This window comes from Melospiza melodia, chromosome 6 (genome assembly GCF_035770615.1).
Source record: "Melospiza melodia melodia isolate bMelMel2 chromosome 6, bMelMel2.pri, whole genome shotgun sequence".
Classification (NCBI taxonomy): domain Eukaryota; kingdom Metazoa; phylum Chordata; class Aves; order Passeriformes; family Passerellidae; genus Melospiza; species Melospiza melodia.
Genome location: NC_086199.1, coordinates 32,730 through 45,660, shown reverse-complemented (window position 1 = coordinate 45,660; position 12,931 = coordinate 32,730). Strand labels below are relative to the sequence as shown.

At 48.1% G+C, this 12,931-nt stretch overlaps 1 long non-coding RNA gene across 1 annotated transcript; it reads left to right on the top strand.

The window, feature by feature from the left end:
* The first annotated feature begins 5,936 nt into the window (after positions 1-5,936).
* Positions 5,937-9,625, top strand: LOC134419954 (uncharacterized). Its single transcript, XR_010028202.1, has 6 exons — positions 5,937-7,206; positions 7,302-7,345; positions 7,447-7,490; positions 7,572-7,612; positions 7,694-9,198; positions 9,310-9,625. It is a non-coding gene; the product is annotated as an uncharacterized LOC134419954 (long non-coding RNA).
* Positions 9,626-12,931: the final 3,306 nt, after the last annotated feature.

Below are 12,931 nucleotides of genomic sequence, written 5' to 3'. Positions count from 1 at the left end.
TCCAGTTAGGAGTTCTTGGGAGGGGGTTTGCAGGCAGCAGGGTGAGAAAGGGTGTTGATTTGAGGGGCCCTCCCGCCACAAGGCTGTTCAGAAGCCTAGCAGAGGCATTGCCATGTCTTAGAGCACACAAGGTCATCCACTGCACTCACAGCAATGCCATTTAACTTTGCCTTTCTCTTACCCAGGTGCCACTCCTAAGGAAGGCCGCAGTCTTGGAATCAGGATGAAGCTGGAGCCTGAGGGAGCCAGGCACGCTCAGGAAAGGGCAAGTAGCTGCCTTGGTGGGATTTGGCCCACATAACTCTGGACTCACACTTTGGTTTTGGTTTTCTTTATTGTAGCTGACTGAGAGGCTAACAGGCCATCAGAGAGCCTTCCGAGGCAGACTCATTTCAGGTGCAGCGTGGATTCCCATCGCCTATCATCCAAAAGATAAGTTTGGGGCCACGGCCTGGAGATGGGAGTGTATCAGGTTGGGAGTTCTTGTGCCAGAATTAAAAATTGGCAGTGGGAAAAGCATTCTTCTCCAAGGGCCTCTTAGGACAGGTAAAGGGAGAGGCTCTACTTTTGATGGCAGATGTCAGGCGGGCAGTGCAGAACAGCTCTGGTCTGTCTGGTGTTGTCTCGTGTGCTGTGTTACCTGGTGTGTCTTTGGGGTCCCTTTTGCCTTCTCCCCTCGAGGCCCTCACCACAAGCATGATGTGTCGTGTTTCTTGTCCCCCCTGTTGGTCGCGTTCCGTTTCACGGGTGTGTGCTCACATTTGTGCCGGAGCTGTTCTGCCCTGCTGCATGGCGTGCTTCAGTAGGACAAACCCTGGGGAGTTGAAATTTGTAATGTGGGCTGTACTAGGGCTCTAGATGCTATTCCTAGATTGACATAAGGTGTTTGCAGCTTGTGAGTTACCCTGGTGGTGTTTGACATATGTTCTAACTTTCTTTCAGGTGCAGCTGCATTCCATGTGTGGCAGAGGGTCAGGGTTAGGAGGTTCCGGGCCTTCTTAGGAGCGCGGTGAGTAGCAGAGTGGTGGGGTTTTGGCCGATGCGGTGCCAAGGTCAGGCACTGATGTTTGGTTCTCTTTAATCTAGCTATCTGAGAGACACTAGCCCGGTGCCAGCAGGACCTTCCCAGGTGACGAGGTGGCCTTTCTATGCACCTGACAGGGACCAGCATCCCCAGATGTCTGAGAGATAAGTAGAGGGCTGTGACCCACAGTGGGGATGAAGGCATGGTGCTGGTTTGGGAATGACTGGGAGGGGTTTTTGAGTCCAATTTGGGGGGGGGGGGGGGGTAGTGTGTTCATGAAGTGGCCCCTTAGGCCCCATAAAAGCCAAGTCTCACTTTTGATCCCAGTGCTGAGGTGTGCAGGGCAGAGCAGTCCCGGTGTGTCTCGTGTCACTTGTCTGTTGTGCATTATGTGTTGTTTGTGTATCCCATGTCTTTTACCTTAGGGGGGCCTGTCAGAAACCTTGGCATCCTTGTTAGCATCTGTGATCACTGCATTCCTTGGCCTGGCACCTGGGCCAGTGAACTTTTGACTGGGGAGCTCAGACAGGCATCAGACTCTCTTCTGTCTTTGGAAGCATCCAGTCAGGTGTCTTGTCAGGTCTTGTTCTGAGCTGTACGGACAGCTATGCCCCACCTGGATCCATTATGGTGGATTAGGACTTGTAAGAATGTGAGGGCAGGCAGAGGATTCCGACCATAGGATTCCTAGGCATCGATCTTTGCTCTTCTTGGAATAAATCCTTCAGTTAGCATCTTCTTCCTCCAGGGTTCTCTGAGCCTCATCAGCTGACCGTCAGTTTGAACACAGTCATCTCCTTTTGCGTTCTCTCAGTCCTTGCTGCCATTTTCCTTGCCAAGAGATTTCTGTTCCTGTTGTGTCCCCGTTGTCTGTCCTGTCCTGTCTGTCCTGTGTCACGGGTGTCAGCACACATTTTTGCCGGGGCTGCTCTGCCCTGCCGCACAGCCTGGTGCAATAGGAGAAGTCCTGGGGACTTGGAATTTGTAATGTGGGGTGTAGTTGGACTCTAGATGGGATTTGTAGATGGACACATCATATCTGGAGCTCTTCAGTTATCCTGCAACAGTGTGACTCTTGTCCTAACTTTTTTTCCAGAATCAGATGGATTAAATCTTTGCCAGGGGGCCCCATCCCGGGTGAGGGGATTGCCCCGAGCAGGTGAGGCCCCATTTGTCTCTGCAGCAGAAGTGTGTATGATGACTGTGTTACAGCTCTGTTCTTTGTCTTTCTTTTTAGGAAATAAATCTGGATTCCAGCAGCCAAGGTGGGCAGCGGAGAGAAGTGGTTGTTATTGCTCAGCTCTGAAGCACAACAATTTTTCAGCAGATTGATCGTGTCACAAGAGGGATCTGCCCAGTGTCAAGGATGATGTTTGAGATTGAGGCTTCAGGTGAGTTGAGGATTGTGACTGGGAGAGGGAGGGTGTTCAGGTATCCAGTTAGGAGTTCTTGGGAGGGGGTTTGCAGGCAGCAGGGTGAGAAAGGGTGTTGATTTGAGGGGCCCTCCCGCCACAAGGCTGTTCAGAAGCCTAGCAGAGGCATTGCCATGTCTTAGAGCACACAAGGTCATCCACTGCACTCACAGCAATGCCATTTAACTTTGCCTTTCTCTTACCCAGGTGCCACTCCTAAGGAAGGCCGCAGTCTTGGAATCAGGATGAAGCTGGAGCCTGAGGGAGCCAGGCACGCTCAGGAAAGGGCAAGTAGCTGCCTTGGTGGGATTTGGCCCACATAACTCTGGACTCACACTTTGGTTTTGGTTTTCTTTATTGTAGCTGACTGAGAGGCTAACAGGCCATCAGAGAGCCTTCCGAGGCAGACTCATTTCAGGTGCAGCGTGGATTCCCATCGCCTATCATCCAAAAGATAAGTTTGGGGCCACGGCCTGGAGATGGGAGTGTATCAGGTTGGGAGTTCTTGTGCCAGAAATAAAATTGGCAGTGGGAAAAGCATTCTTCTCCAAGGGCCTCTTAGGACAGGTAAAGGGAGAGGCTCTACTTTTGATGGCAGATGTCAGGCGGGCAGTGCAGAACAGCTCTGGTCTGTCTGGTGTTGTCTCGTGTGCTGTGTTACCTGGTGTGTCTTTGGGGTCCCTTTTGCCTTCTCCCCTCGAGGCCCTCACCACAAGCATGATGTGTCGTGTTTCTTGTCCCCCCTGTTGGTCGCGTTCCGTTTCACGGGTGTGTGCTCACATTTGTGCCGGAGCTGTTCTGCCCTGCTGCATGGCGTGCTTCAGTAGGACAAACCCTGGGGAGTTGAAATTTGTAATGTGGGCTGTACTAGGGCTCTAGATGCTATTCCTAGATTGACATAAGGTGTTTGCAGCTTGTGAGTTACCCTGGTGGTGTTTGACATATGTTCTAATTTTCTTTCAGGTGCAGCTGCATTCCATGTGTGGCAGAGGGTCAGGGTTAGGAGGTTCCGGGCCTTCTTAGGAGCGCGGTGAGTAGCAGAGTGGTGGGGTTTTGGCCGATGCGGTGCCAAGGTCAGGCACTGATGTTTGGTTCTCTTTAATCTAGCTATCTGAGAGACACTAGCCCGGTGCCAGCAGGACCTTCCCAGGTGACGAGGTGGCCTTTCTATGCACCTGACAGGGACCAGCATCCCCAGATGTCTGAGAGATAAGTAGAGGGCTGTGACCCACAGTGGGGATGAAGGCATGGTGCTGGTTTGGGAATGACTGGGAGGGGTTTTTGAGTCCAATTTGGGGGGGGGGGGGGTAGTGTGTTCATGAAGTGGCCCCTTAGGCCCCATAAAAGCCAAGTCTCACTTTTGATCCCAGTGCTGAGGTGTGCAGGGCAGAGCAGTCCCGGTGTGTCTCGTGTCACTTGTCTGTTGTGCATTATGTGTTGTTTGTGTATCCCATGTCTTTTACCTTAGGGGGGCCTGTCAGAAACCTTGGCATCCTTGTTAGCATCTGTGATCACTGCATTCCTTGGCCTGGCACCTGGGCCAGTGAACTTTTGACTGGGGAGCTCAGACAGGCATCCGACTCTCTTCTGTCTTTGGAAGCATCCAGTCAGGTGTCTTGTCAGGTCTTGTTCTGAGCTGTACGGACAGCTATGCCCCACCTGGATCCATTATGGTGGATTAGGACTTGTAAAAAATGTGAGGGCAGGCAGAGGATTCCGACCATAGGATTCCTAGGCATCGATCTTTGCTGTTCTTGGAATAAATCCTTCAGTTAGCATCTTCTTCCTCCAGGGTTCTCTGAGCCTCATCAGCTCACCATCGGTCTCAGCTCGGTCATCTCCTTTTGCGTTCTCTCAGTCCTTGCAGCCATTTTCCTTGCCAAGAGATTTCTGTTCCTGTTGTGTCCCCGTTGTCTGTCCTGTCTTGTCTGTCCTGTGTCACGGGTGTCTGCACACATTTGTGCCGGGGCTGCTCTGCCCTGCGGCATAGCCAGCTGCGATAGGAGAAGTCCTGGGGACTTGGAATGTGTAATGCGGGGTGTAGTTGGACTGTAGGTGGGATTTGTAGATGGACACATCATATCTGGAGCTCCTCAGTTATCCTGCAACAGTGTGACTCTTGTCCTACCTTTTTTTTCAGATTCAGATGGATTAAATCTGTGCCAGAGGGCCCCGTCCCGGGTGAGGGGATTGCCCCGAGCAGGTGAGGCCCCATTTGTTTCTGCAGCAGAAGTGTGTATGGTGACTGTGTTACAGCTCTGTTCTTTGTCTTTCTTTTTAGGAAGTCAATCTGGATGCCAGCAGTCAAGGTGGGCAGGGGAGAGAAGTGGTTGTTATCGCTCAGCTCTGAAGCACAACCATTTTTCAGGAGATTCATCATGTCACAAGAGGGATCTGCCCAGTGTCAAGGATGATGTTTGAGATTGAGGCTTCAGGTGAGTTGAGGATTGTGACTGGGAGAGGGAGGGTGTTCAGGTATCCAGTTAGGAGTTCTTGGGAGGGGGTTTGCAGGCAGCAGGGTGAGAAAGGGTGTTTATTTGTTTATTTGAGGGCCCCTCCCCCCAAGGCTGTTCAGAAGCCTAGCAGAGGCATTGCCATGTCTTACAGCACACAAGGTCATCCACTGCACTCACAGGAATGCCATTTAACTTTGCCTTTCTCTAACCCAGGTACCACCCCTAATGAAGGCCACATCCTTGGAATCAGGATGAAGCTGGAGCCTGAGGGAGCCAGGCACGCTCAGGAAAGGGCAAGTAGCTGCCTTGCAGGGATTTGGCCCACATAAGTCTGAACTCATACTTTGGTTTTGGTTTTCTTTATTGTAGCTGACTGGGAGGCTAACAGGCCATCACAGAGCCCTCCGAGGCAGACTCATTTCAGGTGCAGCGTGGATTCCCCTCACCAATCATCCAAAAGATAAGTTTGGGGCCATGGCCTGGCGATGGGAGTGTAGCAGGTTGGGAGTTCTTGGGGCAGAGTTAAAAACCAGCAGAGGGAAAAGCATTCTTCTCCAAGGGCCTGTTAGGACAGCTAAAGGGAGAGGCTCTTCTTTTGATGGCAGCTTTCAGGCGGGCAGTGCAGAACAGCTCCGGTCTGTGTCCTGTTGTCTGGTGTGCTGTGTTCCCTAGTGTGTCTTTGGGGTCCCTTTTGCCCTCTTCCCTCGATGCCCTCACCACAAGCATGATGTGTTGTGTTTGGTGTCCCCCTGTTTGTCACGTTCTGTGTCACTGGTGTCTGCAGGTATTTGTGCCGGAGCTGTTCTGCCCTGCTGCATGGCGTGCTTCAGTAGGACAAACCCTGGGGAGTTGGAATTTGTGATGTGGGCTGTACTTGGGCTCTAGGTGCTATTCCTAGGTTTACATAAGGTGTTTCCAGCTTGAAAGTTAAAGTTATTGTGGAGGTGCGTGACATATGTTCTAACTTTCTTTCAGGTGTGGATGCATTGCATCCATGGCAGAGGGTCAGGGTTAGGAGGTGCTGGGCATTCCTAGGAGCATAGTGAGTAGCAGAGTGGTGGGGTTTTGGCCGATGCGGTGCCAAGGTCAGGCACTGATGTTTGGTTCTCTTTAATCTAGCTGTCTGAGGGACACCAGCCCGGTGCCAGCAGGACCTTCCCAGGTGACGAGGTGGCCTTTCTTTGCACCTGACACAGGCATCCCCTGATGTCTGAGAGATAAGCAGAGGGCTGCAACCCTCAGAGGGGATGAACGTGGGGTGCTTTTTCAGGACTCCCTGAGGTGGGGGTCTGAGTTGGCTCTGGCAATGAGGTTAGCCAAGATGTTGCCCCTTAGGCCCCATAAAAGCAAAGTCTCCCTTTTGGTCACAGTGCTGAGGTGCGCAGCATGGCAGAGCAGTCCCGGTGTGTCTCGTGTCACTCGTCTTTTGTGTATTGTGTGTTGCCTGGATATCTCATGTCTCTTATCTTAGCCCTGTGAGGGGCCTCTCAGAACCCTTTCCTAGCATCCGTGATCTCAGCATTCCTCGCCCTGGCACCCATGCCATAGATCTTTTGACTTGGGAGCTCACACAGGCATCAGAAATGCATCTCTCTTTAGAAGCGTCCAGTCAGATGTCTTGTCATGTCTTGTTCTGAGCTGTACGGACAACCGTGCTGCGCAATGATCCATTATAGCAGAGTAGGACTTGTAAGGATGTGAGGTTAGGGAGAGGATTCTGACTGTAGGATTCTCGGGCATCCATCTTTGCAGTTTTTGGAATAAATCATTCTGTTTGCATCTTCTTCCTCCAGGGTTCTCTGAGCCTCATCAGCTCGCCATCAGCTTCAACTCTTCTTCTTTTGCATTCTCTCAGTCCTTGCAGCCATTTTCCTTGCTAAGAGATTTCCGTTCCTGTTGTGTCCCCAGTGTTTGTCACGTCTTGTCTGTCCTGTGTCACGGGTGTCTGCACACATTTGTGCTGGAGCTGCTGTTCTGCCCTGCTGCATATCCTGGTGCAATATGAGAAGTCTCAGGGACTTGGAATTTGTAATGTGTAGTTGGATTCTAGATGGGATTTGTAGATGGACACAGGATACGTGGAGCCCATAAGTTATCCTGCAGCCCTTTCACTTTCATCCTAACTTTCTTTTAGTTGCAGAAGGATAAATCCAGGGCAGAGCCCCCCATTCTGGGTGAGGGGATTCCCCTGTGAAGGTCAGTCACTGTTTGTCTCTGCAGAGGAAGCATAAATTGTGGCTGCTGCAGCTCTGCTCTTTGTCTTTATTTTTAGGAAGTCAAGGCAGAGAGCAGCTGTCAAGGCTGAGTGGGCAAGGTGAGCATTGAGTAGGGTACCGAAACAGTTGTTATTGCTGAGGTCTCAGTTTCTGGTGCAGCTCTAGGTACGTATTATTCCTCTTTTTATTTTAGATGGACTGCTTGCCATCTATCCTAGCCCAGCATGCCCATGCCAGGTGGGTTCAAGCTTAAGGTATCAGTGTAGCATACTTGTCAGGGTTGGGAGGTTGTGTTTTCACAGTATCTCAGCATGCTTTTCTGCTTTGTTTCTTTGCAGGTGCTGTCGCTGCCCTAGGCATGCCGGGGAAGAGAGGAGGGCAGGTGACTCGGAGTTTAGGCGGGCTGATTCCTAGGTGAGTGTTATGCAGCAGCATGCTAAGTGTGTACATTTTCTTTTTGCAGGTATCTTCCGGGCGGCCTCTGGAGTCAAATCAAGACTTGAGGTGAGCTGGGGCAGGGGTGCGAAGGAGTCCCGGGGATTACTGTTTTTGAGGGCAATAGTCACGTTTTCTGTTTTGCCTTAGGTACCCTGGGCAGGCTTGTAGCCACAGCTTGGAAGCGGCAGCACCGAAGCGCACACATTGAGAACGTCTCAACGTCCACGTCCGACCGAGGATGGATTTTGTCTGCTTGTCTTCCAAAAGCTAAGTGTCGGGGCCAGTGGTTGGGAGAAGGGGAAAAGCCTTTACTATCACAGGAGGCAATCTGATGTCAGCTTAGCGGAGAGGTCTGTAGTGGGACAGGCTCCCTGGAAGTAAAGGGAGAGGGTTTCTCCTCAGCCTCACCAGAGCCTTTGCCAGGCAGGGCAATTCCTACCCATCTCCACATTCTCGTGAACTTTGTGTCATCAGCCTTCTTCGACTTGACGTCGTCACGGCTCTTTCCCCCGTGGAGCTCGCCTTCAGGTCCGGAGCTGTAGCTGCAGTCACCTGGCAGTCCGCTTCCTTCTCTAGGCTTGCTGAGCCTCTCGAGCATCCTCCTAACTGCTTTGGCCCTAACTTCCTTTAATGAGTTGCATTTCATCATCACGTGCTGTTGTCATAGGGCTTCCTTTCCCTTGGCCTCATTGGCCTCTGGCTCGTCTTGTGCTAGGACTCTCGGGTCCCTAAAGGGAAAGTGCCAAGCAGTTGCAACTTGTCTCTGTGTTATGTCATCTGTGTCTATGTTATGGTGTGTGTGTCCATTGTCTTCCACGGCATAGGCCTTTGTTACATCTCAATGCTTTATCGGCTCTCTTCTGTGCCATGTTCTACTCACATTCCTTGCCGGATATCCCTTATTCCAGCATCTTTACATTTTTACTCTTTGAGACAGGAATGTCTCACAGGGACAAGATGTTCTCATCCATCTTCCTTCTCACTATCAGCTTTGGTAGTGCTTTTTTTTCCATTTTCTTGGACTTCTAGAGGGAGCATCTTACACCCTCCTCACGTGACTGCAGTAGTTCTATAGGTTCCATCTTCTCAAAGGGTACAGGGCTCAATAAGTAATCTTCCAGAGAGTTTTCTTAAGTCGTGGTTTATATTGTATGTTCCTATGTTGGCTTATATTGTATGTACTTACATACAGTATAAGTACGTACAGTATAAGCCAGCATAGGTACATGCAATGTAAGTGCATTGCCTTATATTGTCTGTACTTACACTGCATGTAAGCATGTCGCCTTATATTGTGTGTACTTACACTCTGTGTACACTTGCACTGTATGCGTCAGCTTACATTGTGTGTAGACTGTACCACTTATGATCGGAGCTGCCCTGCCCTGGCACATAGTCACAGTTAGGTAGAACAGTTATAACAACTTTACTGTTCATCTGTCTTTTGTGGGATTTTGGGTAGAAAATTCATCAGTCCAGAGTGGGGACAAGTCCTAGCTGTCAGATAGCCACTTGTTGACCCTTCCTGTTGTCTCACAGGTCGCCGAGGCTGCTGATTTCCCCAGGATCTGCCATTTAGCTCAAGGAGCGGCAGCCAGAAGATGTGTCAAAGCACCTTCTTCAGCATCTCAGGGAAGGGCCACAGTGAGCGTGTAAGAAGGAGTGTGTGTGAGAGCACGTGGCTGTGTCTGTCTGCTCGTCTCTGCGTGTGTGAGCGCATGCTGACTGGATTTAACCTTGTGTATGTGACTTTTGCTTTTCAGGTTTTGCAACTCATTGTTAAATTGAGAATAAAAAATCCCCAGCTGCCTTCCACCCTGGCTGTTTTTTTTTTTTGGTCCCGGCCAAGTAAAAACCCAGAAAAATACTCCAAGATAGGCTAGAAAAGGCCCAAAAAACCCAGTAAAAAAACCCAAGATGGGCAAGAAAAACCCAGAAAAAAGCAGAAAAAACCCCAAAATGGGCAACAAAGAAACCCCACAAAAATCCAGGAAAAAAACTGCAAGATGGGGAAGAAAAAAATCAAGAAAAAACCCAGAACAATCCCAGGGAAAAAATCTCAAGAGGGGCAAGAGCAAACCCGGGAAAAAAAGCTAAAAACCCCAAGATGGGCAAGAAAAGCCCAGAAAAAACCCAGAAAAAAAAAAAAAAAAAAAAACCAGGAAAAAGAAACCGGAAGAACTCCCAAGGTGGGCAAGGAAAACCCAGAAAAAACCAAGGAAAAAAACCAAACATGGGCGAGAATACCCAGAAAAAAACCCCAAGATGGGCAAGAAAAAACGCAGAAAACACCCACAGAAAACCAGGAAAAAACCTCAAGATGGGCAAGAAGAATCCCAAAAAACCCCCACAAGATGGACCAGGAAAAACCAGGAAAAATAAACCAGGAAAAAAAAACGGAAAAAAAATCCCAAGATGGGCAAGGAAAAACCCAGAAAGAAACCAAGAACAAAAACCCCAGACTGGCAGGAAAAAAACGCAAAAAAAAAAAACCAAGATGGGCAAGGAGAAGATCCTCAAAAAACCCAGAAAAATCACAGAAAATCCCCCCAAGATGGGCAAGAAAAGAAGCAAGATGGACCAGAAAAAAACCTGAAAAAGCCAAGAAAAAAAAAAAGGAAAAAAACCACCAAGATGGGCAAGAAAAAACCCAGAAAAAAACCCAGAAAAAAAAATTCAAGATGGGCAAGAATAAACCTGGAAAAAACCCCGCAAGACTGGCAAAAAAACCCAGGAAAAACTCCAAACTGGGCAAGAAAAAAAACTGTCGTAAAAGATGCCGTAAAGCGCGACTGTCGTAAAAGGTGCCGTAAAGCGCGACTGTCGTAAAGCCTGCCGTAAAGCGCGACTGTCGTAAAAGGTGCCGTAAAGCGCGACTGTCGTAAAGCCTGCCGTAAAGCGCGACTGTCGTAAAAGGTGCCGTAAAGCAAAACTGTCGTAAAAGGTGCCGTAAAGCGCGACTGTCGTAAAAGGTGTCGTAACGCGCGACTGTCGTAAAGACTGCCGTAAAGCGCGACTGTCGTAAAAGGTGCCGTAAAGCGCGACTGTCGTAAAAGGTGCCGTAAAGCGCGACTGTCGTAAAGACTGCCGTAAAGCGCGACTGTCGTAAAGACTGCCGTAAAGGGCGACTGTCGTAAAAGGTGCCGTAAAGCGCGACTGTCGTAAAAGGTGCCGTAAAGCGCGACTGTCGTAAAGACTGCCGTAAAGGGCGACTGTCGTAAAAGGTGCCGTAAAGGGCGACTGTCGTAAAGACTGCCGTAAAGCGCGACTGTCGTAAAAGGTGCCGTAAAGCGCGACTGTCGTAAAGACTGCCGTAAAGCGCGACTGTCGTAAATACGGCCGTAAAGCGCGACTGTCGTAAAAGGTGCCGTAAAGCGCGACTGTCGTAAAATGTGCCGTAAAGCGCGACTGTCGTAAAAGGTGCAGTAAAGCGCGACTGTCGTAAAAGGTGCAGTAAAGCGCGACTGTCGTAAAAGGTGCCGTAAAGCGCGACTGTCGTAAAAGGTGTCGTAAAGCGCGACTGTCGTAAAAGGTGCCGAAAGCGTTACTGTGCGAATTGTTCCGAAGAGCCGAACTTAAATGAGTTTCGACTAAGAGCCGAACCAAGCTGAACCAAGCCGAGTTTCATTAAACTGAACTCAACGTCGCCGCACCGCTGTGCCTGCAGTGCGCCTGTGCAGACAGCAGGGAGCGCTGTATAAAGTAAGTATGAAATATCAACTATCTATAAGAAGGAATAAACGCTCTATGTCACGTGCAGCAGTAGAAAATTTCAGGTTCCCAGGAAATAAATAGTTTTCTTTAAATCATTTTCATTTTGGAGTTTTTTTAATCCCAGATAGCCTGAAAGTTTCTACTGCTGCTTTTTTATTCTAAAGCTAGAAATGAAAACCAAGATTAGAAATACAGGGAAAGAAAAAAAGAAAATAAGGAAAGGAACTGAAAGGAAGAAAGAAGGAAGGAAGACAGACAAAAAAAACCAAAAACAAGGAGGGCAAGGAGAAACCTAGGGGGAAAAAAAAGAAAAAGAAAAGAAAAAAAAAAACAACAAAAAACAAACCCACAGAAGAAAACCAAGATGGGCAAGAAAAATCCCTGAAAACAGACCAGAGAAAATCCCCAAGATGGGCAAGAAACAAAATCACAACAAAAAACCAAGATGGGGAAGGAAAAAAAAAAAAAAACAAACTGAAAAAAAAACCCCAAGGGGGGCAAGGAAAAACCAGAATAAACACCAAAATGGGCAAGAAGAAACGAAGAAAAAACCCCAAGAAATGCCAGAAAAAAATCAAGGAAAAAGGGAGTAAAAGCCCCAAGAAACAAGGCAAGAAAGAGAGGCAATAAAGGGCACAAAAACTCAAGACAAAAAAAAACAAAAACAAGACATGCCAGAAAAAGGTACGAAAATGGTTCTGCCAGGTGCGATCAAGGTGAGCGGGTTCAGATTCAGGTCCAGGAGATGAACAAGTGTCAGATTAGCTTGGGGCACTGCTGAGCAACGCAGCTGTGACAGGATTTATGTTTAAATACAGTTTAAATGAATTGGGGATTGTTTGGCTTTTATTGGGGTATGGGCTGGAGATTTCATAAAAAATATAAAACTAGAAATGCAAATATATCAGATATATGTCGATATCAATAAATATTTAATATATATTTATATAAGTAAAAGAAATATATTGTGTCAAAAGAATGTATCTATTATTATATAAAAAGGTATTCTCTCCAATATATATAATATCTATAAATATAACAAATGAAAATTACAAATATAGATGTGAATAGAATTATGACAAACAAAATTATTTTTAAAATTTTAAATGTGATTTAAAGAAAGGGGTGTCTTAGCTTTTTATGTCATTAGAGGCAGGGGTTTTATTTTAAATAATATAAGTACTATAGAAATGTAAATCGACATACAGAAATATATCTTTATATCTCTATATATTTATTATATAATACCAAACTATGAATAGAAATAGAAATAGAAATCTATGTAAGTAACATGAAGAGATGCAATATATAATATAATTTTTATTATACAGTAATATAAATTCTAAATATACATGTGAATATAAATATGAAAAATATATGATGGGGGCTCGGAGCAGCCCAGGTGTGAGTGTGAGGATGATGGGGGCTGGGAGCAGCCCAGGTATGAGCTGTTAGGATGATGGGGGCTCGGAGCAGCCCAGGTGTGAGTGTGAGGATGATGAGGGGGCGGCTCCTGCCGGGGTGAGGCTGTTTTAGGGGGAGGCTTTGCCTCAGCTCCCTTTTGCATGGAGTTGCTGAGTGGAGGGGTTTATGGGCCGCTCCCGGCACTGTCTCATGGAAGGACTGCGAGAGCTTCTCACAGGGTCGGGGGGAACACCTGGATGCCTCCCA